General features: G+C 44.6%; 1 protein-coding gene across 1 annotated transcript in view; it reads right to left on the bottom strand.

Annotated features, from left to right (window-relative positions):
- LYPD1 (LY6/PLAUR domain containing 1) overlaps nucleotides 1–27,108 on the bottom strand; it is a 37,551-nt gene that overhangs the window by 1,225 nt on the left and 9,218 nt on the right. The window lies entirely within an intron of this gene.

The following is a 27,108-nucleotide window of genomic DNA, read 5'->3' as shown; positions in this document are numbered from 1 at the left end:
GCAAAGCAGATAGCCAATAAACCAGAGTGGTTTTGTTTTCTTTTAGGTGGGGGGAGGCTTTACTCTGAAGATAGCTTTTGGGGTTTGTGTGGCTCTTTTGTATCAAGTTTTTTACTGAGACATAACTTGTAATGCTAAAGTTTGTCCTCGAAGTGAATGGCCTTACCTCTCTGCTGCCCTGCACAGCAGCAGGATACGTTCTGGCAGTGGCCAGGGACTTCCTCTGACACACCGTAGGTGTGTGTTTGCAGGGGTTGCTTTGGTTTGAGGCTCCTTCCCCCACTCCCCCGAGAATGGCTTCTTTAGGTGCAGGAGAAACAGTAAAGACAAACTGCCCAAAACTTCCAAGAAGGAGGTAAAGAAGTGGCTCAGATTTTACATTAAAACAGTTTGGTCATTTTTTTCTATATACATCTGTAAGGATTGCTTTTCTAACACCATTAGAAAATCCTGGAAGTAGATGCTCTGGTAAGATAATGCCTGTGGACAAAGGATATGTGTGGGGGCAGGGGGAGAGAAGAGGCACTATTTAATTTCTAAGGAACATGCTATATAGTCTCTACATTTTCTATCTATTGCCCATGGTAGGGAATTAAGTTTTGCTCACTATCTTTTTATTCTTAAATATTAAAAACACTATTTGTCAGTTCTTTAGAAAACTTTTTCCTTTAAGTAAATATTAAAAATTCAAAAATACTTATTGAATATAATTTCCACTGTGAAAAACATTCAGATAAGGTGACCACCACTTCCAATCCCAGGTTCTCCTCAGAGGTAAGCACTCTTATCAGTTTCAGACGCTTCCTTTCAGGCCTGTTTCTATGCATTTATATATATGCCCTTGGAGAAATAAAGTGTGTGCGCGCACACGCATTTATGAATAGCATCGCATCCTATATGCTGTTCTATAATTTGCATCTTTACTTAGTGACATGGCTGAGGATTTGTTCTTAAGCCTAACTTTGCAGGGCTCAGCATCAGTGATGAGGTAGGTTAGTTATATAATGCATGAGGGGAGCCTTGAATTTTGCAACTGCCACCAGCAGATACCTCCAGTTTCTTGACTCTGGTGGCCATTGGGGCTTAACATTGGTCCCACAGGGCTGTATATTTTTAAAGCTACTTGAGGATCTGGCTCCCAGTCAGTCTGAATCTAGGTGCTGACCAAGCTCCTCCTCTTTGGGACACTGGCTGATTGTGGCACATCCTACACCACTGGGAACTTTTAAAAACAGGCGGCTTGGACAATCACAAGGTGCCAGAGACAATCAAGAGTTAGGGCAGGTTTGAGTGATAAGGTTCATCTCTTACACAAGGCCAAGCATTTGAGACTGGAAGAGGGGGCGCTTTTTTATCTAATCCCTAGAAACTAGCACAGAGACTCAAGAAATGAAGAAACAAAGGAAGGTAAAACTTCAGAAAATAAAACCTTAATGAGATGAAGATAAATCATTTACCTGATAAAGAGTTCAAAGTAATGGTCAAAAATGGCTTTCTGAACTAGGTAGTAGAATGGGTGAATACAGTTAGAATTTCAACAAAGCGACACAAAACAAAGTACCAAAGAGAAATTACAGAAGAGATGAATACAGTAACTGGATGGAAAAATATACCAAAGTGTTCAACAGCAGACTAGATAAAGCAGTAGGGTCCATCAGCTCAAAGACAGGGCAGTGGAACTCATCCAATCAATGCAGACAAAAGAAATAGAATGAAAAAAAGTTAAGATATCTTAAAGGACAACATCAAGTGGACTAGCATTCACATTATAGGAGTTCCAGAAGATAAGAGAGGCAGAGGCAGAAAATTTACTTGAACAAGTACTAACTGAAAACTTTACTAAGGGGAAGGAAACAGACATACCGACAGGAAAGGCAGAGTTCCAAATGAGAAGTAACCAAAGAGAGACAGACCGAGGCATGTTACAATTAAAAAGTTCAAGACATTGAGAGGAGCTTGATAGTAGAAAGAGAAAAACTTATGTACAAAGGAACCCCTATGAAGCTATCGGATTTTTCAGCAGAAATTTTCCAGGCCAGAAGGGAGTGGCAAAATCTTAACAGTGCTAAAAGAAAACATTCCAACCAAGAATACCCTACCTGGCAAAGTTATTAGAACTAAAAGAGTGATAAAGATTTTTTTTAAAAAAGACTTTTCCAGACAAGTAAAAGCTAAAGGAGTTCATCACTACTAAACCATAATTACAAGAAATGTTAAAGGGACTTTCATAAGCTTAAGGAATAGATGCTAATAACAAGAAAACATGTGAAAGTACAAATCCATTGCTAAAGGTAAATATATAGTAAAGTTAGTGTATTAGTCACTTAAAAGCAAAGGTAGTATGAAGGTTAAAAGATGTTGTTACAATAACTACAATAATTAGGTAAGGCATACACCAGATAAAAAGGTGTAAAATGTAATAACAAAAACATGAAATGTCTTTTGGGGAGGAGAATAAAAATGTAGAGCTTTATGATGCATTCAGACTTAAATTGTGACCAACTTAAAGTAGAGTCAAGAAAAATGAAGAAATAAAAGAACAAGATAAAACTTTAGAAAATAAAACCTTAATGAGATGAAGATGAATCATTTATCTGATAAATATAAGTTGTGTGTAAGCCTCATGCTAACCACAAAGCAAAAACCTATAGATACAAAAAAGATAATGAGAAAGGAATCTAAACATACCACTAAAGAAAGTCATCAAACCACAAAGGAAGAGAGCAAGGAAATAAAAAAGGGCCAGAAGAACTACAAAACAGACAGAAAATAATTAACAAAATGGCAATAAGTATATACCTGTCAATAATTACTTTAAATATACATGGACTAAATAATCTAATGAAAAGACAGTGGCTAAATGGATTAAAAAAAAAAAAAAAACAGAAAAATAAGACCCATCCCATATGCTGCCGACAAGAAGCTCACTTCAGATGCAAGGACACATACAGATTATGAAGGGGTGGGAAAAATAGTCCATGCAAATGGAAGCCCAAAGCAAGCTGGTGTAGCTATGGTTATATCAGACAAAATGAACTTTAAAACAAAGACTGAAATAAGAAGCCAAGATTGCGTATCATTAGATAATGGTAAAGGATCAATCCAATAAGAGAATATAACATTTGCAAATATTTATGTACCCAATATAGGAGCAGCTAAATATATAAAGCAAATATTAATAGAGCAAAAGGGAGAAATAGACAGCAATACAATCATAGTAGGGGACTTTAATATACCACTAGCATGAATGGATATATCATCCAGACAGAAAATCAATAAGGAAACATTGGCCTTAAAAGGCACATTAGACAACATGGACTATATATGTATACACACACACAGAGTCAAGAAAACCATCCAAAAGCAAGAGAATACACATTTTTCTCAAGTACGCATGCAATATTTTCCAGCATAGGTCATATGTTGGGACACAAAATGAATCTTAAAAAATGTAAGATTAAAATCATATTATGTTTTCTGACCAAATGGTACAAAACTAGAAATCAGTTTCAAGAAAACTGGCAAATTCACAAGTAGGTGAGAATTAAACAACATACTATTAAACCATTAGGTCAAAAAAGAAAACAAAGGAAAAATTTAAAAAAAAACCTTGAGGCAAATGAAAGTGAGACAGCATACCATAATCTAAGGGATATAGCAAAAGTAGTTCTAGGAGTGAAGTTCATAGAGATAAATGCCTATCTCAACAAACAAGAAAAATCTCAAACAATTTAACATTACACATCAGAGAACTACAAAAAGAAGAAAAACATTAAGTCCAAAGTTCATCCAAGCTAGGAAATAAATATCAGAATGGAAATAAATGAACTAGAAACTAAAAATATCAATGAAACCAAGAATTGGTTGTTTAAAAATAGAAACAAAGTTGACAAACCTTTAGTTACGCTCCCCAAGAAAAAATGAGGAAACAAAATCAGAAATGAATAAAGAAGACCTAAAACGGATGCCACAGAAATACAAAGCATCATAAAAGACTACTATGAACAATTATACACCAACAATTGTACAAACTAGAAGAAATGAAAAAAATCCTATAAACATAACCTGCCAAGACTGATTCATGAATAAAAAATCTAATCAGACTAATTACTAGTAAGGAGATTGATTCAATAGTCAAAAATCCTCCCACAAACAAAAGTCCAGAACCAGACAGCTTCACAGGTGAATTCTACCTAACATTCAAAGAAAAATTAGTACCAGTCCTTCCCAAACTCTTCCCAAAAAATAGAAGAGGAGGGAACACTTCCAAACTCATTTTATGTGGCCAGCATTACCCTGATACCAAAACCAGCCAAACACACCACAAGAAAAGAAAATTATAGGCCATATCCCTGATGAAAACAGCTGCAAAATACTCTACAAAATATTAGCAAAGAAAATTCTACAATACATTAAAAGAACTAATACTTCATGATCATATGAGATTTATTCCAGGGATGCAAGGATAGCTTTAACACACACAAATCCATCAAGGTGATACACCGCATTAACAAAATCAAAGATAAAAATCATCTATACTCAACAGATGCAGAAAAAACATATGACAAAATTTAACATCCATTTATGATAACTCACAACCAAGTGGATATAGAGGAAATGTACCTTAACATAATATCATATCCAACAAGCTTATAACTAATATCATATTCAACATTGAAAAGCTAAAAGCTTTCCTTCTAAAATCAGAAACAAGGCAAGAATGTACACACTTGCCACTTTATTCAACAAAGCGTTGGAGTTCTAGCTGAAGCGATTACCTAAGAAAAGAAATAAAAGGCATCCAAATGGGAAAGGAAGAAGCAAAAATGTCACTATTTACAGATGACATATTACATATATATATAATTAAAATTCTAGAGACTCCAAAAATGAAGAACTAAATAAATTCAGTAAAGTTACAGGATATAAAAATCAATATACAACAATCTGTTACATTTCTATACAATAAAAATGAACTATCAGAAAGAGAAATTAGGAAGACAATTCCATTTACAATTGCTTCAAAAATAGTAAAGTACCTAGAAATAAATTTAAACAAAAAGGTGAAAGACCTGTACACTGACAACTATAAGACAATGATGAAAGAAATTAAAGATGATGCAAATAAATAGAATGACATTCCATTTATCTTATGGACTGGAAGAATGAATATTGTTCATACTACCCAAAGCAATGTAAAGGTTCAATAAAATCCTTATCAAAATTCCAATAAAATTTTTTACAGAAATAGAACAAATAATCCTAAAATGTGTATGGAACCACAAAAAACCCTAAATAGCTAAAGCAATCTTGATAAGGATGAACAAAGCTGGAAATCACTTCCTGATTTCAAACTATGTAACAAAGCTACTTGAAACAGTATAATATTGGCATAAAAACTGACAGATCAATGGAACAGAATGGAGAACCCAGAAAAAAAACAATAAAGAAAGAAAAACAACAACAAAACAAAAACAATACCCAACAACCCTATGTTTAATTAATTTATAACAAAGTAGCCAATAATACACAATGGGGAAAAGGTAATCTCTAATAAATGGTATTGGGAAAACTGATGGCCACATTAAAAAAAAAAAAGAAACTATTTTATACTCAAAAGGGATTAAATGCTTGAACATAAGACTTGAAGCCACAAAACTCCTTAAAGTAAACATAGGTAGCTAGCTCCCTGACACTGACATTGATCTTAGCAATGATTTTTTTTTTATCTCACACCCAAAGTAAAGGCAATGAAAGTGTAATATAAACAAATGGGACTAAATCAAATTAAAAACTTTTTCATAGCAAAGGAAACCATCAACAAAATAAAAGGCAATCTATTGAATTTGAGAAAATATTTGCAAATTATATACCTCATAAGGGGTTAATACCCAAAGATATATAAAGAACTCATATAACTCAATTGGAAAAAACAACCCCCCCCCCCCAAAAAAAAAACACACAATAAAAAACACAACATAATCAACCAAACAAAAAATCAAATTAAAAAAAAGGCAGAAGATCTGAATAGACGTTTTTTGACAAAAGTCATACAATGGCCAAAAGGTACATGAAAAGATGCTCAACATCACGAATCATCAGGAAAATGCAAATCAAAACCACAATGAGATATCACCTCACACCTTTTAGAATGATTATTACCAAAAAGATAAGAAATAAGTGTTGGTGAGAATTTGGAGAAAATAGAACCCTTGTGTACTTTTGGTGGGAATGTAAATTGGTACAGTCATGATAGGAAACAGTATGGAAATTCCTGAAAAAGTTACAAATAGAACTATCATATCATCCAGCAAATTCAACTTATGGGTATTTATCTGAAGAAAACAAAAAATACTAATTTGAAAAGATATGTGCACCCCTTATGTTTATTATAGCATTATTTGTAACTAGAGGCCTGGTGCATGAAATTTGTGCATGGGGAGGGGGGGTGTCCCTTAGCCTGGCCTGCACCCTCTCCAATCTGGGACCCCTTGGGGGATGTCCGACTGCTGCTTTAGGACATCCCTCTCACAAACTGGCAATCGGACAACCCTCTCACAATCTGGGACTGCTGGCTCCTAACCACTTGCCTGCCTGCCTGCCTGCCTGATAGCCCCTAACCGCTTCTGCTTGCCAGCCTGATGGCCCCCTAACTGCTCCCCTGCTGACCTGATCGCCCCCAACTGCCCTCCCCTGCCAGGCTGATCACCCCCAAGTGCCCTAACCTGCTGGCCCAATTGCCCCCAACTGCCCTCCCCTGCTGCAACCCACCTCCTCTGCCAGAACCTGCCTCCTCTGCACAGCGCAGTCTCGCAGGACCCCAGGTCTTACTGAATGGAGCAGCCGCCAGGCCCTGCCTCCACTGTGCGTGCAGCCATCTTGTGATGACATCACGTGCGAGGGTGTGAGGACCACCTAGGCTTTTATTAGTATAGACTAGGGGCCCGGTGCACGAAATTCGTGCACTGGGTGTGTGTGTGGGGGGGAGAGTGTCCCTCAGCCCAGCCTGCCCCCTCTCACATACTGGGAGCCCTCAGGCGTTGACCCCCATCACCCTCCGATCGCCTGATCGGCCCCTTGCCCAGGCCTGACGCCTCCGCCAGAGGTGTCAGGCTTGGACAGGGGACCCCCATCTCCCCCTGATCACTGGCTCTGGCCCCCGCCCAGGCCTGAGGCCTCTGGCCCAGGAATCATGCCTGGGCAGGGGACCCCCATCTCCCTCTGATCGCTTGCTCCACCCCCCGCCCAAGCCTGATGCCTCTGACCCAGGCTTCAGGCCTGGGCAAGGGGACCATCATATCCCCCCAATCCCCGGCTCCGCCCCCCACCCAGGCCTGATGCCTCGGCCAGAGGAGTTGACCCTCATCACCCTCCGATCACCAATCACCGGATCGGCCCCTTGACCAGGCCTGAGGCCTCCGTCAGAGGTGTCAGGCCTGGGCAGGGGACCCCCAGCTCCCCGCAGTTGCAGGCTCCGCCCCTGCGCAGGCCTAACGCCTCTGGCCTAGGCGTCCGGCCCAGGCAGCGGGGACCTGCAGTGGCAGCGGGGGGCGCCGCGATCGTGGGCTTCGCTTTAGGCCCAGGCAAGGGACCCCTAGCTCCCGGGACTGCCAGCTTCGACTGTGCCCAGCTCCCATCGCTGGCTCCACCCCTACTTCCTGCTATCACTGGCCAGGGCGGCAAAGGCGCCTGATTCTCCGATCATGGCTGGGGGGCAGGGCAAAGGTGGCCCCAGGGCCGCCTTTTCCCTGCCCCCCAGCTCTTAGCTCCCCACTGGGTTTCCGATCACTGTCAGTGGCAGGGGGCTTCTTCCTGCTTTCCCTTTCGCCTCCCTGCATTGTGCCTACATATGCAAATTAGCCGCCATCTTGTTGGCAGTTAACTGCCAATCTTAGTTGGCAGTTAATTTGCATATAGCTCTGATTAGCCAATGAAAACGGTATCGCCGTACTCCAATTACCATTTTTCTCTTTTATTAGTGTAGATAGCTAAGCTATGGAAACAACCTAAGTGTCCATAGATTGCTGAATGGATAAAGAAGATATAATAAACCACTATAAAGCCATAAAAAAGAATAAAATACTGCCATTTGTGACAACATGGATGGACCTGGAGGGCAATATGCTAAGAGAAATAACTCAAACAGAGAAAGACAAATGCCATATTATATCACGTATATGTGGAATCTAAAACAACCCCAGCTCATAGACACAGAGAACACACTGGTAGTTACCAGAGGCAGAGAATGGGGGGGGTGGGGGTGAATGGAATGGGTGAAGAGGGTCCCAAACTATAAACTTTCAGTTACAAAATAATTAAATTATCTATCTATATATATAAAACCCTAAGCAATTGTTGGACCATTCAACTGGTAGCTATAACATGCACTGACCACCAGAGGGCAGATGCTCTATGCACCGGCATGGAAACATGGAATAGACTAATGAATCTCATACTAGAGGCTGGTGCATGGATTCATGCATCAGTGGGGTCCCATGGCCTGGCCTGCAGGGATCGGGGCTGAAACTGGCAATCCGACATTCTCTGAGGGGTCCCAGATTGCGAGAGGGTGCAGGCCAGGCAAATGAACCCCACCGGTGCACGAATCCATGCACTAGGCCTCTAGTCTATAATAATAAAAGCATAATATGCTAATTAGACCAGATGTCCTTCCAGACAACCTTCTGGATGAAGCTGGGGCTACAAGGGAAGCCAGTGCTGGCAGCTGGGGTAAGGAAGGCCTACTCTTACACGAATTTCGTGCATTGGGCCTCTAGTCCTATATAATAAAAGGGTAATATGCAAATTGACCCTAACAGCAGAACGACTGGGAATGACTGGTCACTTTGACACACACTGACCACCAGGGGGCAGATGCTCAATGCAGGAACTGACCCTGGTGGCCAGTGCGCTCCCACAGGGGGGAGCTCTGCTCAGCCACAAGCCAGGCTGATGGTTGCCAGCACAGCGGTAGTAGCGGGAGCCTCTCCCGCCTCCTCAGCAGCACTAAGGATGTCCGACTGCAGCTTAGGTCTGCTCCCCGCTGGCAAGTGGACATCCCCTGAGGGCTCCCGGGCTGCCAGAGGAATGTCTGACTGCCAGCTTGGGCCCAATCCCCCAGGGAGCGGGCATAAGCCAGCAGGTGGACATCCTTCGAGGGGTCCCAGACTGAAAGAGGGCATTGGCCGGGCTGAGAGACCCCCCTGAGTGCACAAATTTTTGTACACTGGGTCTCTAGTATATATATAAAAGCCTAAGCAACTGGTTGACCAAATCGACCAGTCGCCATGACATGCACTGATCATCAGGGGGAAGATGCTCAATGCAGGAGCTTCCCCCTAGTGGTCAGTGCACTGCCACAGCAGAAGCACTGCTCAGCTGACCAACGGGTGCCCGATGCCAGGCTCATGGTTGGCAAGTGCAGCTGCAGCAGTGCCTGCAGCAGAGCAGCAGCAAGCCTACGGAGCGGTGGCAGCAGCAGGCGCAGCAGGCCTGGGATGAGCGGGAGTGGTGCAGCACCCAGCCTGGGCTCAGGCTCCTCCCTGGCCGCCTGCCACTTTTTGCACTACTACATCCCTTGGGGGATGTTGGACTGCCAGTTTTGGCTGATCCCCGCAGGCCAGGCCGAGGGACCCCACCAGTGCACAAATCTGAGCACCGGGCCTCTAGTGGAGAGATAATGTACAGCACAGAGACTAGTTAATATTGTATTGCATATTTGAAAGTTTCCTAAGAGATACAATCATACAAATCCTCATCATAAGAAAAAATTTAAAGCTATGGATGTTAACTAGACTTATTGCGGTGATCATTTCACACTATATACATTTATCAAATATAAAAAGTTCTACAAATATTAACTTATTTAATCACTGTAATAACTCTAGCAATAATGACCCAATGGTGAAACTGAGGCAGAGAGAGGTTAAGTGATTTGCTTAGGGGCCATGCAGATAATTATATGGTGGAGCCAGGATTTGAAATCAGGAATCCTAGCTTTAGAATAGCTGCTTTTAAGGACTCTGCTCCATTGCCTACCATGGTATAATATGCTTCTGTTGGGGAAAACATGGCAAAAATTACATGCACATATATACATTCTGTATGCCTACACATAAAGTATTTCTGGAAGAGTACACAAGAAAGAGATGCTATTGGTTGTCTCTGGGTAGACGTACTGGGAGGACACAGGATAGGGTACGAAGGAAAACTGTAGACCCATTTGAAATCAGAACAATGCAAATGAAGAACTTTTCTTAACCTTCTAAAATGAACTGCCCCCACTGTTCATGATCAGAGCCTTTTCTTTCCCAGGGTAGCTGTCCCTTCCTAGCTGTGTCCACCAGGGGGCTCTGGGGAATGAACACACCCTCCAGGAGAGAGAGAGCTAGAGTTGCCTCAAAGCCCAAATCTCAGGGTCACATGGCAAGGGCACCTGTGTCTGTCTGTCTGCCCATTTTTCTTTTAACTCAGCCCCATGAGCTCAGATCTGGGCCCAGGAGAGGAGGAGCTGAGGTGAACCAGAAGGAACCCCGGCCGATGGAGCATAAGTTGGCTTAAGAGCAATCTGGAAGGATGGCTAATAATTAAAAATGTACAAATCCAACAGTTCCTTGTTTTGGCATTTACCCTTCAAAACAAACAAACTCATGTGTGCACATCCTTGACAGGAAAAAGTACATTTATACTGTGGGGTGTTAGGCGGCAGCTGAAAGTGCAGACCTGTTTATTGATCTGGCTCAATTTAGTGATTATTGAATTATTCCTATATTGACATGGTTCTCATTAAGTGGAAAAACAAATTTCCAACTGTTCTACAAATATACCATTTATAAAAGAAAAAAAAAGAGCAATACAATGTGTGCATTGCAGTATGTCTGTAGGGTGTGTGTGTGTGTGTGTGTGTGTGTACACATCTCTAAGTAACATCAGAGAGAGGGGTCCAGAAGGCTTACCCCTGCGCAGTGGTAGTCCCTTAGAGCTGGGCCCCACTCAGAAAGCACTTTGATTTATTTGTGGCATCAAAACGATTTACAGTGAGGATGCATTCATGGGCTGCATCTGTGATGACCAACTAAGAGAAATAAAAGGTATAAAGGGAACCCGAGTCTTGGAGCACATGGCAGCACATGGCACCAGGGCGGCCCACTGCGGTCCACTCACTGCAGCCAGAATGCGACCCAGCTCCATGGCATCAGAGCTCTCCTGGAACCTCAGGTGGGTTTGGATGAGGGCGCCATGGGTCTGCCTGACTTCAGCAGTGCCGTGGGCCGGAAGTGGTGTCTGGGTTGCACTGCAGTAGATTGGGTTTTCCTGCAGCTTTCAGGCTATCCTGGGCGTCTCGGCAGCCACCGCTGCAGAGGGCAGTGTCCAAGAGCCGGAGTGAGCTCCCCAATAGGTGAGGATGTCCCTTCGCTGCTTGACTTTAATCACTCCCAACACACTGCCGATTTTACTACTGGGTCTTTATTAATAGAATGCATCTCCAGCAACTAGAACTGTGCCTGGCACACAATAAGGGCTCAATATATTTACTGAATGAATGAATGAATGAATGAATGAATGGAGAAAGGGGAGAAGACAGAAGGAAGGACCATGTGAAGGGAATTCTGAAGTCCCGTGATAGTGAGTGCTTTCCTGACTAGCTGCAACTGAAAGTTTACTCCCAGGCTGGTGGGGCCTGGGTAGCAGAGGTTTCATGAAGCTAAGACGGTGACACCCCCAGTCTTTGGCTGATACAGGCAGGGCCGTGAGAGGCTGTGACTCAGTAACAGGGATTCAGACCCAGAGCCAGCAGGTGGGCAGGTTGAGGAAGGGCTGTCCATCCGCATAGCCGGGCTAATGCCTGCTTGCGCCACCCGCATGGCACAGAGACGTGTCCTGCCAGTGCCAAGCCATTTCTCAGGGCTCTCATCTGAGACCAGAAGTGTGCCTGTGGAACACACACCCTCTGTCACCACAGTAATCAAGACACCCGGCATCTTCCCCTGCCGGCGTGGCTCAGTGGTTGAGCATCGACCTATGAACCAGGAGGTCACGGTTCGATTCCTGGTCAGGCACATGCCTAGGTTGCGAGCTTAATCCCTAGTAGGGGGTGTGCAGGAGGCAGCCAAACAATGATTCTCTCTCATCATTGATGTTTCTTTCTCTCTTGCTCTCTGAAATCAATAAAAAAATATTTTTAAAAAAGACACCCGGCGTCTTTAATCCTCTTTAAGTCTGCAGGAGGCAGCTGATCAACAATTCTCTCTCATCATTAATGTTTCTCTCTCTCTCTCTCTCTCTCTCTCTCTCTCTCTCTCTCTTCTTCTTCTTCTTCTCTGAAATCAATAAAAATATATTTAAAAAGAAAAAAAGAATTAGGCCCTTTGTACCCTACACACTAGAATTAAGTATATATTTGGATTGAAATGCGTCCAAATACATGGTACAAACACATTTCTGTTCCATTATGGGTGGGTCCTCCTTGTTTTACAGACACTAGAAATAATTCTTTTGAGTCAAGGGAACCTTGTGTAAGGCACTAGGAAAAGCACCTGCCACAAACTAGGCTCTATGTAAGTGTTTGCTACTGTGGTTATCACCACCACCACCACCACCATCATCATCATCATCATCATCACCACCACCACCACCATCATCATCACCACCACCATCACCACCATAATCATCATCACCACCACCATCACCATTATCACCTTCATCATCATCAGCTGACCATGAGGCACTTTGTGATTCACAACCTTAATTCACATAAGCAGCTACTTGCTGAGTTTATGTGCCTCATGGTGCATCACTTAGACGGGAGAGTGACTTCAATCCTCACTGTTTGATTTGCTCTAACATTTAAAATGACTGGCTCCTATTTCCCCCACAGCTGTCCACACTCTATCCCAGTCCCTCCTGGACTCTATGGGCCACCTCTTAGCAGACAGGTAGCACAGCATTCAGGTGAAGGAGGACCAAAGGCAGGCCAGGAGATGGGGCAGAGGGAGGGCGAGAGAGAGAGAAAGAAGTGTTCAGAGAGAATGCGGATGCTGGATGGCACCTGTCTGCTCCTCTGCAGCAAGCACTCCGTCAGGTGTCGGGCTTGCTTTAAGGTTTGAATTATTGATCACATGAGGGAAAGAAGAAAGATGGTGCTTTCTCTTTGCTTGAGTCCAGCTCGTTTTGCTTGCTCCTAACATCCTGGGTCACTGCAGATGGAGCAGGCAGAATGGAAGGCGCCTGAAACAGCCCTGCTTGAATCCGTCCACCCAGCAGTGGTCTGGGCTTTGGAATTCCACAGGACTGAGACGTGGAGCATGGCTGGCCCCAGGCAGATATGAACACATTTTAATGTCCTGAATTGCTGGTGCGATGCTAAACCTTTGACTGAAACTGTTTTATCACGTTTCTTCAGGACGGGCTGGTGACAGTTGGCCCACGCCCTCCAGCAGGCAGGAGCTGCTCCAGCCATGGCTCTCGGACACCCGCCTGCAGAGGGGTCACCTGGGCATTCCTTAAACACACAGGTTCCAGACCAGCCTCAGAGGATTCGGACACGGGGGTCTGAACTTCCACACGACCACCACCTTTGCGGGGAGAGAGCACGTGCAGACTAGACTCTAAGTGCACACTGTAATTTATCCAGGGAACAGCCTCATCACTGCTGGCAAGGACGTCGTTCTGCATTACAGCCCGGCTCCTGCTCTGCAGCAGGGACACCCCATGATCCGCAGTGTGGAGGAGGAATGGCTGCTTTCTTCTTCACTGCTGTCCATGCTCCTCCATGACCACATCTGTTCCCTTCCTGTCCTCCCCCATCATGACTGACCTGTCCTAGCCAACTCATGGGATGCTGTTCATTCCACATGTTCCCTGTCAACCACTTCATTCAAGTTCAAGGTGACCGAGTTAGAAGTGCAGGACACTCCTGGAGGCGACCAGGGCAAATGCTAGTGTGGCCACTGCCCCCTAAGGTGGTTTCCTCTCCTTGGCCCTTTAATATCCCACTGGGATGACTTATCCTGTTCAAAACCTACACCATATGGGGTAAATTCCTATTCCAAACGGTGTTGGCACACTGTTTCTGTCACCGGCTAGACAGTGAATATTTTGGCCTTTGCAGGCCATATAGTCTCGGTCACAATTTCTCAATTGGATATTATATCATGGAAGCTGCCATCGCTAACACATGAACACAGGGGTGTGGCTGTGCTCCTGTAAAACCCCACTGACAGGAACAGACTGTATTAGTCAGCTCGGCTGCCATGACAAAATACCCCAGGCTCTGCATGGCTTGAACCACAGCCGTTTTCTTATAGATCTGGAGCCTAGAAGTCTAAGATCAAGGTGCTGGAAGTATTAAAAAATAAGGATGCATTAAAAAAAAAATGGGTCAGGTTGAAAGAACTCCCAGTGGACAGCTGGAGCAATGGGAGCAACAAAATAAGTAACAATAGTACTAGGTTAGAACCCATGGAAAAGAGTGAATATCCATGAGTGCACACTGACATAAATCACTAATTTAAATAAATGTTCGGAGAAGAGACAGTGCTTCCTTACAGAAGAATTTCAAGAAATAAATACAGAAGGAATGAGGAAAATTGGCATTAAGATTAGAACAGTAACAGTTATAATTGGCAAGAGAGAGAGAACCACGAAGAGTTGCTGAAATTACTGAGCAAAAAGTTTGAGGAGGAAACAGTTTTTGAATAATTTCCAATGATCTCCTTTAAGTTATTAATTAAAAAGTAAAATAAAAACAATTATTGTACAGTGGAGAAACCCAGCAAACAGCATCTTAATTGAGTGAGTAAAGTTAGCATCGCCAGTAATAAGATAGTAACATCATGCACCTCTTGACAGGATGCCCTGAGAAGTGATGGATGACACATTACTTCTGAGTATTCTTGTAAAACTCAATCTGATCAAGATGTGGACAAAAAAGGGGTTCTATGAAAAGTAATGTCACAGGGTGATCTGATCATAAATTCCTAATGGGGCAGGTCACTGTGGATGGCCACGGCCCAGGCCTAAAACATCTTTACTAAAAGGCTTAGCTCTTCGCCTTAAGCAAGCCCTGTCCATTGTTTCTGTACAGCTCAGTTAACACACCTTTGAAATTCCCCCTTTCTGATCCCTCCTTCTAATACCTGACCATCCTTTCAGACCCATCATGAGAGCACATAGTCTTAACTATCCTGTAATTTGAACCCTGACTTGCTTCCTCCCACCTCTATGTGATTAATCTTTCTTACCTTCCTTCCTTCATCTCAGATGCATAAAGGGAGCTCCAAAGGGTTACTCTAGGAAGTGTTCTTAGTCTACTGAGACTCTGCTTCCAGGTCTATCCTCTGTTTGGCTCAAATACATTTTTATAAAAATTGTTGACAGGTTTGGACATCTTTATGCTGACAATAGAAAACACCAGGCCAGCCCAAATTGAGGGGCAGTGTACAAAAAGCTGACCCGCCCTTTCCCCAAAGGTCAAGATCACAAAAGACAAGGAACTGGCAGAGATGAAAGCAGAATAAGGAGATGTGACAACGAAATGAAATTTGGGATCCTGGATGAGAAAAAGGAAGAACCGGTGGATCCAATACAAACCATGGCTTAATTAATAGTATTGCACCAATGTTAATTTCTCAGTTTGATCATTACACTACCATCACACAAGTTATCAACATTAGCAGAAACTGGGTAAAGGGTATATAGAAACTCTACTATTTTTATAGCTTTTCTGTAAGTTTCAAATAATTTCAAAATAAAAATTATTTGTTTTGTTTTTTGTTAATCCTCACCTGAGGATATTTTTCCATTGATTTTTAGAAAGAGTAGAAGGGAGGGGGAGAGACAGAGAAAGAGAAATATCCATGTGAAAGAGACACATCAATTGGTCTCCTGCACAGGCCCCGATCGGGGCTGGAGATAGAGCCTGCAACTGAGGACATGCTCTTGTCAAAATGAAACCCGGGACCCTTCAGTCTGTGGGCCAACACTCTATCCACTGAGCCAAACTGGTTAGGGCGAAACCATTTTAATGAAAGGCATTGGTAGGGGTGAGAGACAAGTCTGCATCATTTTTCTATGTTTTCCCAAACAAATGCTTCACTGAAACATGCAAACATGCTATGACCGATGTAATGAGTGTGTATGTGACTGACCCAGCCCCAAAGATCAGTGTTATCTCACTACTTCATTCATGGTTCCAGGGCCTTGGGGGTTCCTGGAATAAGTCTTTCAGTGTGATGGGCTTAAAGGAATACTAACTGGGGGAATAGTTTCTCCCAATCCTGATGTTTTCTTCCATTGGAAGGAACTAAAGTGGTATAATTCCTAACTCTCTCAACCTCTCTATTCCCTCTTCTCCAAGGAAGGTGGAGTTGATCAGGCCAGTAAGCCAGGACAGGTGGAATAGGGAAACTGAGACAGAATGCTGGCCAAACTGACAGAGCAATTTACAGCAGATACAGAGCCCACCCCCTTCCCTCTAGAGATAACGTCTAGGCCTCAGTTGTATTTCAGCTCCAGACCCAGAAAAGCAGCAAAACCAGGTGGGCGACTCCAGGACCAGCTCAATGACTAACGACCTCCTGTCCTAATAACTGACCAATCAGTGGAGACCTGGACCCTGAGGGAGCACACCCAGGAAACTGATGAATGTTCTTCTGAAACCTTCCCCCAACACCTCCCCTAAAATTCCTGCCTGCTAGAAAAGATAAAAGCCTCAAGGTAAAGAACCTAGGACACATATGCTCTCCCTCTGGGGAGCAGCTCCCATCATCCTCTATCCCCTTTCCCTTTCTTCTTCCCCCAGAGGCATGCATCTCCTAAACTCTAAAGGATCCCATGAGATTTGCAACCAGGGAGCAATGGGCAGCAGCAGCTCGTTGCAGGCTAACCCCTTAACCTGATCCCAAGGATCCCTTTTCTCTGACTTCCCAGTGAGCTAGGGCAGCCCAGCCTAGGCTCTCCTGTTGCTTCTTCTAAGCCCTTTCTTATTTTACTGCCCCCAGATTTAATAAACGTACCTCATAGTCACCTGCCACCTGTTGTGAAATTTTTACTGCACGAAGTTAAGAGCCCACACATTACTGGCTGACCCTAGGCAGACCCACCGAAGTTCCCTTTCTGGTAGTGGTAGCAGAGGGACATATCTGATTGGTGAACATGGATGAGTGAACTGGCACATGTTGGTGATCCCCTTTTCCTTCTTGGGAGTCACTCATAGCAAAGAGGTGTTCTGCTCTGCTCCTCAGGGCAAGAAACGTCTCCGCTGGCCTGCGACTGGGTGAGCCAGCTAATTTGAAGATACTAATTTGTAAGCCCACTTGACTTTTACCCCAATGCTATTCCCTCCAACCTAGTCTGTCTTTCTTTTTCCTTAAATATGTTATTATTGATTTCAGAGAGAGGAAGGGAAAGGGAGAGAGAGTTAAAAACATCTTTGATGAGAGAAAATCATCGATTAGCTGTCTCCTGCCTGCTCCCTCTGGGGATTGAGCTACAACCCAGGCATGTGCCCCGATTGGGAATCGAACCATGACCTCCTGGTTCATAGGTTGACATCAACCACTGAGTCACACCGGCCGAGCCAACCTAATATTCCTTAGTAACAACGGTGACATTTTTGCTTCATCTGCCTTGTTCCTTGTTTTGTTTCTCAGTTTGCTCAGAAGCTGGGAAAGAAAAACACATAACCACGGAGCATGCTCCAGACCCCACCAGGCTCCACGTGCTCCAGTTGGCAGTGCCCTGAAGCCTCATTCTCTGGTGGCGAGTCTGTAGGGTTAAGGAGTATTTGGCTCCTGATCTATTCCGCATAGCCTCTGGCCTTTGAGAGGCATAAACAATAACCACCGGGCCCTGGTTTTGCTGGCGAGTTGAGCTGCACTGGTTCAGGAAAGGATGTGGAGCATTGCGCCCACCTCGCCCCTGCTGATGGGCATGCAGTTTTGGTCCATCGCAGAGTGGGGGGCTGCAGTTCTGGGAGGGCCTCCTTGCTATACGCATGCTTCTAAAGTGAGTCATTTTCCCGGTTTTCTTAGTCTCTGCCCCAACGGTCAATTAAAAGAGAGGCATAAAGCGTGTGCTGCCTCCTCTTTATGGACCATCCTGCACTTATGTTTTCCAATAGTTTTCTTTGCCTCTGATCTCTGTGCTGGTGCAGAGATGGAAATTTCTAAACAGAGCCTTTAACAGTCCATTACTTTTCACCCCACGTTATATAATTTGGTTTTAAAGTCGAACTTCCACGGCAAACTGCCACGTGTGTGAATACCCGTCTGGGAGTGAGACTAATCTTCCTCTACTCGAAAAATAACCAGCGCTTTCTGCTCCAGAGTTATGATTATGTCCCCATAAACATTCATGCAGGACTAGGAACAGCTCCTCAAAGAAAAATGCTTGGAAGCGGGTAATTGGAATGAGCTATGTGCATTTCACTGAGCTTTGAAAGAAAGTGCAAGAAGATTGATCTCCGATCTGTTCCCATGGATTTCGTTTTTGTCTTAAAGAACACCACGTGAGGAATCCGACAGTTTCTGCATCTCAGTGGGAACATCTCAGGGAAGAAAAGGCTTTCTGTAAGTGTGCCATGTGACTGCATCCCGGGCACCATTTCTCAGGCATAACAAGAGGAGAAGACCTGGACGGTGGTCCTTTTCTGGGCGGTGGTGTGTCCTGGCTCTTACCTGCTCTGCCTTTGCCATGGATGTGACTGTTTTAAAAGCCAAAGAAACCCCGTCCATTTGAGCTGCAGATGGCGACACGAAGCAAACAAGAATGCTAACAACCTATTTTTTAAAGTCCCTCTTCCCCCAAAGGGAGGTAGCAATTCTGCACTACCCGTCCATGCTGACGCTGAGCCTCGTCCCTGCAGCCCAACTGGTAGACCAGAGAGAGAGAGGAATGCTAAGGAGTGGCAATGACCCCTGAGAGGAACAATAAAGGTGTCCGTTAAAACAACAGCCGCAACAACAAAAGAGACATGAAACGAGATCCAACAAGAACATTCTTTTTCCTCATAAGAGGGATGGGTGGGTTTCATTACTCAGAAGCCTCTGATTACGCTTCCCAAAGTTTTTTGCTGAGTTTCATTTTCAAGGCTGTTAACCACTGATGCCAACTGAATTACGGCAAGCAAACAACCAAGCCGTAATGCAGGAGGCCAAGTGTTAGTTTTACTTTCGTTTTGCATTAGATGTGGACTTCTCTGCTCATTTATAATTTTCTGAGCCAGAAAGGTTTCTGCACAGCCACTTGCTTTTCCTCGGCCGGTGTCTTTGTCCCCCAGTTTGCCACAGGGGATAGAGGGAATAGATATTTATGACTTATTATCTCAGCATTAACAGTGCCCTTCAATGATTTATGAAACTGCTCTTGCATTTTTAACCTTGGAGTCTTTCAGATCATTGTTCTGAAGTGGTAAGATTTACATAGTGGAGCACAAAGATTCATCAACAGTTTCTTGCATACAAATTCACCCAAATGTAGGAAAAATTGAGTTCTTGGTTGCATAATGGCTCCAGATGGGATGAGCAGAGAATATCTAAGCATTTAACCCAAAGCACCCTTGTATTTGTCACTGTGAACATGGCATTCTTATCTACAGAAAATATCCTCACACTAAAATGTAGTTAGACTTATGTCCCAGTATCAGTGAATCAAAATTCTAGAATGTCATGTACATCTTGACTCAACTCGCTAGTACATGAGTTCCTTTCCCTTTCAAATTGTGACAGTGATTTATGATGAAGGATTTGGTGTTCATTTTAGGCAAAAGGGCAGGTGATGTTTGGGACAGCGAATCTCCCCAGTTCTTTCTCTAGGGGCCACTGGAAGCACTGTGCTGGAATTTTTCCCAATTTTGAGCAGGATTTCTCACAAGGTGATTTTGCAGACACTGACAGGGGGCCACCCACAGCCACCATTTGCCTTCATCCTTACAGCAAGTAGTGGCCATGAGATGACGTTGTGACCAATGAAAGGTAGGCAGAATTCACTTGAGGGACTTTGGGAGAGCTTTGTTTTCTTATAAAAGGAAAAGCTGAAGAGAACATCTTTTATTCTATCTAATAAAAGACAAAAAGGGTAATTGACCGTACCTTCGCTACACTTCCCATTGGCTAATCAGGGTGATATGCAAATTAACCGCCAACAAAGATGGCGGTTAATTTGCATACGTAGGCTCCAAGTGGTGGGGCAAAGCCAAATGGCCCCGAAGCTGGCCAAGCAGCGAGGCCTCATGGCCCCGGGATCAGTGGAGCCACAAGGCCTCACGGCCCTGGGATCAGCAGAGCCGCAAGGCCTCATGGCCCAGGATCAGCGGAGCTGGGAGGCCTGACAGCTTGGGGGGCACTCTGGCCAGAGCAAAGGCCTGGGTCCCGGGTGCCAGAGAAAAACTGGTGCCAGCAGCCAAGGGAAGGGAAGGCCTATTGCACGAATCTCTTCGTGCAACAGGCCTCTAGTGGGAATATAAGCAGCTACCTTGTTACCAACCAGCAACAAGCCAGTAGATAAAAAGCCAATGTGCTTAGGAAAGTGAGTAGGAAAATGGAGAGAGCCTAGGTCTTTGATGACATCACTGAGCTGTGAGAATAACCCCAAGGCCACCTACTTCTGGACCATCTTATTAGGCAAACAATAAATGTCTTATGGTTTAAGTCCCTGTTACTTGCAGCAAAACCATTCTTAAGTGACACAAAGTGAGGCCTAGGGTGGAGGCAAGAACGTAACAGAATTTGGGAGCTGGTTACTCCTCTTTTGAAACCAGGCCCCATAGACTAAGGAAGGAGACAGACCACATGCACCTTGATGCCCAGGAGCCACTGCAGCCAGAGCTCCTGTGGCTTCTACATGAGACCGGCACCTGGGTGTGATGACAGTAGTACTAACGGTATTCAACAAGCAGGGCGAGAATTCAAGCAATGAGTGGAGTCTTACAGTTCAGCGAAACAGTGTAAGTGCAAGGCGGGCAGTAGGAGAGCAAAAACAGTCTTTCCCCCCAATCCCTCTGTGGTTTAGTTTGCCCAAACCAAATGGTCTGGAAGTACATTTGCAGCGCGAAGTCTGGGCTGCCTCTCTGTTATGGAAATTTCCATCTGTTCTCAACTCGCATCTCCTGCGTGGGAGAGGCCCAGGTTTGCTGGGGAACTATCACTGGGGGTTGGGGGAGGCTTCTTTCTTCCGAAGGGAATTCATGACCCAGGTGGTCAAAGAGAGCTCCAAATAACTTAACCCGTCAGCGGAGCCCTGGCTGGGTGCCTCAGTTGGTTGGAGCGTTTTGGTGTCCTGTACACCAACAGGCTGGGGGTTCAATTCCCAGTCACATACCTAGGTTGCGGGTTCTATGCCAAGTCGGGGTGCATATGGGAGGCAACCAACTGATGATTTTCTCTCACTCCTTCCTCTCTCCCCAAATCAGTAAACATATTCTAGGGTGAGGATTAAAAACGCCAAACTGTCAGCTGATAGGACTGGCTGGGTGGTGACCCGTCCCCCGGTTAGCATGACTCCCAAGTTAGCTTGGGGTGTGTGTGTGTTTCCAGAAAACACTCCTCGTCAGAAGCACGAGCAGACCAGTTTGAAGGCAAGCTGACAAATAGGAAAGCTGGTGGATTACACTTCAGAGCTGTTCTTAAATGACAATTGCTACTAATAGGGATTAGTTGGCTGTTTCTAGTTTAACTAAGAAGGAAAAAGAAGGAAAAGGTATATTAAACTAATATCTTTTCTATTTTCTTCTTATGCTAGAGATTTAAGCTCCTTCATTTCTGATATAATATTTTTAAATTGCTGATATATCTGTTTAGCTTTAATTTTTATTCAAATATACTCATTCAGCAAATATTTTCTGAGGGTCTGTATACCAGTGAGTGGTGATCGTGTGCGCGTGCATGTGTGTGTGTGTGTGTGTGTGTGTGTGTGTGTGTATGCATGTTTGCATGTGTGAACAACAGGGAGGATGTAAAAATGGGGAGGAAGATTGAGAGATAGAAAGAGAGAGGGAGAGAGAGAGAGAGATGGGCATAGTGTCTTTTCAGGGGTCGGTGTAGAGAAATGAAGAGCATGAATGAACTCCAATGAAGGAAATTAGGAAAAGATGCGCTTAAACACTGGAAGGATCCAGCCCAGCCAAGTGCTGGCCGGAGAACACTGAGCAGACAGCACTGTCAGAACGTCCTTCTGTCATCGTGCCGTCACTGTCGCCTACACCAGGAAGGTCAGGTCTAGCAATGACACTCAATTCACGCAGGTAAGCAGGGCCTCGATGGGACTCGGGTTCCACAGGGCTTGGCTGTCACTTTGGAGTTTAACCCCCTCTTAGGGAAAACGACCCCTCTGAGTAGCTTTCTTCTTCTTTCCCTTCCAACAGCCAGTGGCAGGCGGAGTAGAAAGCTGCCCTGCCTTTCAAAGACAGTTAGCTGAGGCTCCGCTCTCCAGGCGCCTCTCCCACGCTCTGCCTCTGCCTCTTAAGGCAGCGCAATTCCCCAAAGGACCCCGGGCTGGCTTTGAAGCCCAGATCCCCTGCATCCTCATCTGGAGGCCTTCGCTGGGTGGAAACTAGTCAGCCTCTTGTTTCTGAGCAGATTCTCCGAGAGAGACGGGAAACCCAAGTGGTTTGCTAGATTCTGCATAGGCAGTAAAACAGGGCCTGAAACCCATCGCCCATCGTCACATTACACGCCTGCTTCGCGGATGCTCCGAAGAAGCCTCAGCGGAGAGCGGACCTGCGCTGCTCATTTGTATTCGCTCCGAACACCTCACGCACTGACTCTGGGGCTGAGCAGCGCCTGGCGCCACCGCCTCTTGCGCTGTCTCCCGTCCCTCTGCTCTCCCGAACAAGCCCAAGAAATAGAAAAACATAAAAAGCTATTGTCCATGTCCAGTGAGAAATGAAAACCACTGGACCAAGGACCACAACTTCCTTAAAATAATACAGCACTCCATCACTTTTGCATCTGGATCCCTCTCCTGCTTTGCAAAGTCATAAAGCCGAATCAACACCTTGAAACATCGGGGCTTTACTCTTTTTTATTCTTTCAAAAAAAACCCAGCAATTTATTATGATCTCTATGGTTTCACCTTATCTACAGCACTTAATTCAGTTCATCTCCTGCTTTGCTTTGAACTGTTAGAAACAATCAGAAAGTTGAAAGCAATTTATTAATAAGATAACATGCCCCATAGCAGCAATTTCCAACCCTTTTCATCTCATAGCACACATAAACTCATTACTAAAATTCTGCGGCACACCAAAAAATGTATTCTATATTTTGTCAATCTGACAAAAAATAAGTAACTTTTGATCCATTCACACCGGACAGCTATTGTGTTGGCTGTTGTCATTTTTTAATTTGGAAATCTAAGGGGAAGAGGTCAGTGCCCCTGACTAAATAGTCAGGTATTGCATGTTTTAAAAATTCTTGCGGCACACCAGTTGAAAGTCGCTGCCCTAGAGCTCTGGCCAATGAAAACAGTTTCTGAATCACAATGTAGCCACAGTCCACAGTTTATTGGAGAGCAAGAATAAGTGGCATCTATATATATAAAACCCTAATATGCAAATAGATCGAACAGCGGAACAGAACCAGTCACTATGGTGTGAGATGACCACCAGGGGGCACACGTGGAACATGGCAGGCGTCAGCAGCAGGCAGCAAAGAGCAGAACATGGCAGGTGTTGGCCAAGGCAAGATGGTAGAGCAGATGAGTGGGGGCACCAGACCAAGGCAGGGCACCAGTCGCTGTCATCAGGGTGAGCGGCTGCAGGCCCCAATCACGCCTGAGGGCTTCTCCACCTCCCCCTGCTCCTGAGGGGCCATCTGTTAGCGGGTGCGAGCGGGTGGCTGGGAGCTGAGGCGGCAGGGATGGGGCTGCTGGCAGATAGGGGACTGGAGGCCATGGCGAGAGGGTCAGGCAGGGGCGCGGAGGATGGGCCAAGACCTGACCCTGTGCCCACCACAGCCTCATGGCCCACAGTTCCTTTCAAGGTGCATGAATTTGTGCATTGGGCCCCTAGTATACAATTCTTTTGTTTCATTGCAAGCTGATTCATCACAGACTTGACTAAGACTCCTAAGTTATAGATAAGGCCTTTTGTGGAGTGTGGGGAAGGAAATATGCTTTTACCTGTGCTTGTCCTGGCCCCATAATACAATCCCTTCTACCACAATAAAAACTACAAGGTAAGGAAGAATCAGCTTAGTTTTAAAAAAGAGAATTTCAAAGAAGAGATTTCCCAATTCTAGAGGAGTAAAGCGTTCTGCCTGCATAAAGGGCACAATCAAGGATTTGGTTTGGCACAAAAAGGCTGGACTTGTACTCATTCAGTACTCAGTGTAGATGACCAACCTGTGCCCAAATCGTATCTCCTTAACAAAAATCTCTCCCCGGAATCCCTCTGCACCTGTCCCACTCTCAGCCTTCTCAAGGGAAGAAACAAATGGACTGATCATGATGATTAGCCTCAGGAAAGAGAAGTCCTCTCTGCACCATGGCCTTCTCATCTGTAAAGTTATAAATTAAGTCTATCCTAGACTAAGAGGTGCATGATTTTCTCTTTTTTACTTTCAATATTATTTTGTACTAACCACAGCATAGTGATTAGACAATCATACACTTTACAAAGTGATTTTCCACCCCTGATATTTTCAGGCATCATAATTATTACATTATTATTTTAATATGTTTTTTATTGAGTTCAGATAGAGGAAGGGAGAGGGAGGGACAGAAACATCAATGATGAGAGTCGTTGATAGGCTGCCTCCTGCATGCCCCCCACAGGTTGATACTCAGCTATTACAATATTATTGATTATATTCCCTATGTGGTACCTTACATCCCTGTGACTATTTTGTAACTACCAATCTGTACTTCTTAATTCCTTCATCTCTTTCACCCAGTCCTCCAAACCCTCTCCCTCCTGGCAAGTGCCAGTCTGTTTGTTCTCTATGTCTATGAGTTTGTTTCTGTTTTGTTTGTTCATTTATTTTGTTCTTTACATTCCACATGTAATTGAAATCATATGATATTTGTCTGTCTCTGACTGACTTATTTCACTTAGCATAATACCCTCTAGTCCAGGGGTGGGCAAACTTTTTGACTCGAGGGCCACAATGGGTTCTTAAACTGGACCAGAGGGCCGGAACAAAAGCATGGATGGAGTGTTTGTGTGAACTAATACATGTTAACACTGCTGCTGGTGAAGGAGCAGAGGGGAGAGCAAGAGAACCCTCCGCTCTTTCGGCTCCGCAGGCCGGATAGAACAGCCAAACGGGCTGGATCCGGCCCGCGGGCCGTAGTTTGCCCACGGCTGCTCTAGTCAGTCTACCCATGCAGACACAAATGGTAAGTTTCCATTCTTTTTTATGGCCAAGTAATATTCCATTCTATATATGTACCACAGCCTTTTTATCCACTCATCTATTGATGGACGCTGAATTGTTTCCATATCTTGGCTATTGTAAATCATTCTTGAGGGCTGTGGCCTACAAGTGAGGCCAAATGTAGGGATGGGCAGCTGGTATCACTGATAAGAGCTTCAGGAATCAGGACTAACCCATCCAGGTATCTGAGGATTCTTGTGGTTCACATAAACCAATTCATAATCGCTTCACTGAAAAGCACATGAACTCTTTAATACATGGCAGTGGAGGAAGAGGCAATGGACGGAAGCCCAGTGTTTGGCACAAAGCAGATGCTTGATGAACACAAATTTCGTTCAGCTCGCTGGAATGACTTGCTCTTGGCACAAGTTTTTCAACTCAACAAACTGGCTAATTAGTCAATGCAGTCCCAAGGTTCACAGCATGCCCCATCCCTCCCCCACTCCCTAATTCAGGGATTTGCCAAACCTAAGTTTTTCTCTCCAGATCCCTGCACAAGCAAAAGGAAGGATGCATCTCAAAACTGGAAGTGAAATGGATGAGCCTTGAAAATGTTATCTTCAGTGAAAATCAGTCATAAAGACCACATACTGTCTGATTCCATTTATCTGAAACATCCAGAATAGGCAAATCCACAGAGACAGACAGTACACTGCTAACAGGCACAGGGGTTCATTTTGGGCAAATGAAAAATATTCTGACATTAGAAATATATCTGCAATTCAATTATATCCACAACTTTAAGTATATTTAAAACCACTGAATTGTTCACACTAAAAGGATTATCCTATATAATAAAAGGCTAATATGCAAACAGACTGAATGGCAGAACGACCGGTTGCTATGATGCGCACTGACCACCAGGGGGCAGGTGCTCAACGCAGGAACTGCCCCCTGGTGGTCAGTGTGCCTCAGCCAGAAGCGGGGAGCAGGCCTTATCCTATCCAGCAAGCGGACATCCCCCAAGGGGTCCCAGACTGCGAGAGGGCACATGCCGGGCTGAGGGACCCCACTCCCCCTGCCAGTGCATGAATGTTGTGCACTGGGCCTCTAGTATCTCAATAAAATTGTTATTAAAAAATGCAAAAAGAAAAATATACAGAATGTCATTATAATGATCAAAAAAACTCCTGGGGACAGGGCAGGGTTTAAATTTCAGTCCCACTGGCTGTGTGGTCTTGAGCCAATTGCTGGACCTCTCTGCATCTCAGATTCACCAACCATCAAGTGAGGATACTGTCTCGCTGTGAACCTTCTAGGACAGCTATTAGGATCCTACTATAAGGAATCGAAGGCTGAATTCGAGGACTCCTTCAGTGTGAGAGACGGGAAGTGGTGTGCAGAGTGACTCAGGGGAGGCTGTGGGCCAGCCTTCTGAGGCAGGAGGATGGTGGCTGGAGCAGGTCCTGGCGAGGATTAATTCCTTCAGATGGTTATTTCTCACTGTCTCTCTGTATCGCACAGGAAAACAGATGGCCTGCCTCTGCATTATCTAGGGGGCGGGGGTTGGGGAAGCTGGGCCCTTGGGGACCTTAAGTAACCTCTTCAAAGTTACCAAGCATGGGAAGCCGGGACTGAGTGCTTCCTTCCCTAATGAAGTGCAATACCCTTTCCATCTGACAACTAAAAGCAGGGCTGGGTGCTGAAGCCTTCTGCACTGTGTGCTAATAACACTTTGCCAGGTTTGCTAGAGCCTAAGTCAGTCAATCATTCCAGAAGTATGAAAGGAAAAAAA

Source organism: Myotis myotis, unplaced genomic scaffold, assembly GCF_014108235.1.
Source record: "Myotis myotis isolate mMyoMyo1 unplaced genomic scaffold, mMyoMyo1.p scaffold_m19_p_8, whole genome shotgun sequence".
Taxonomy (NCBI): domain Eukaryota; kingdom Metazoa; phylum Chordata; class Mammalia; order Chiroptera; family Vespertilionidae; genus Myotis; species Myotis myotis.
Note: the sequence above shows the minus strand (reverse complement) of the source record. Positions and strands in the feature narration are given on the sequence as shown.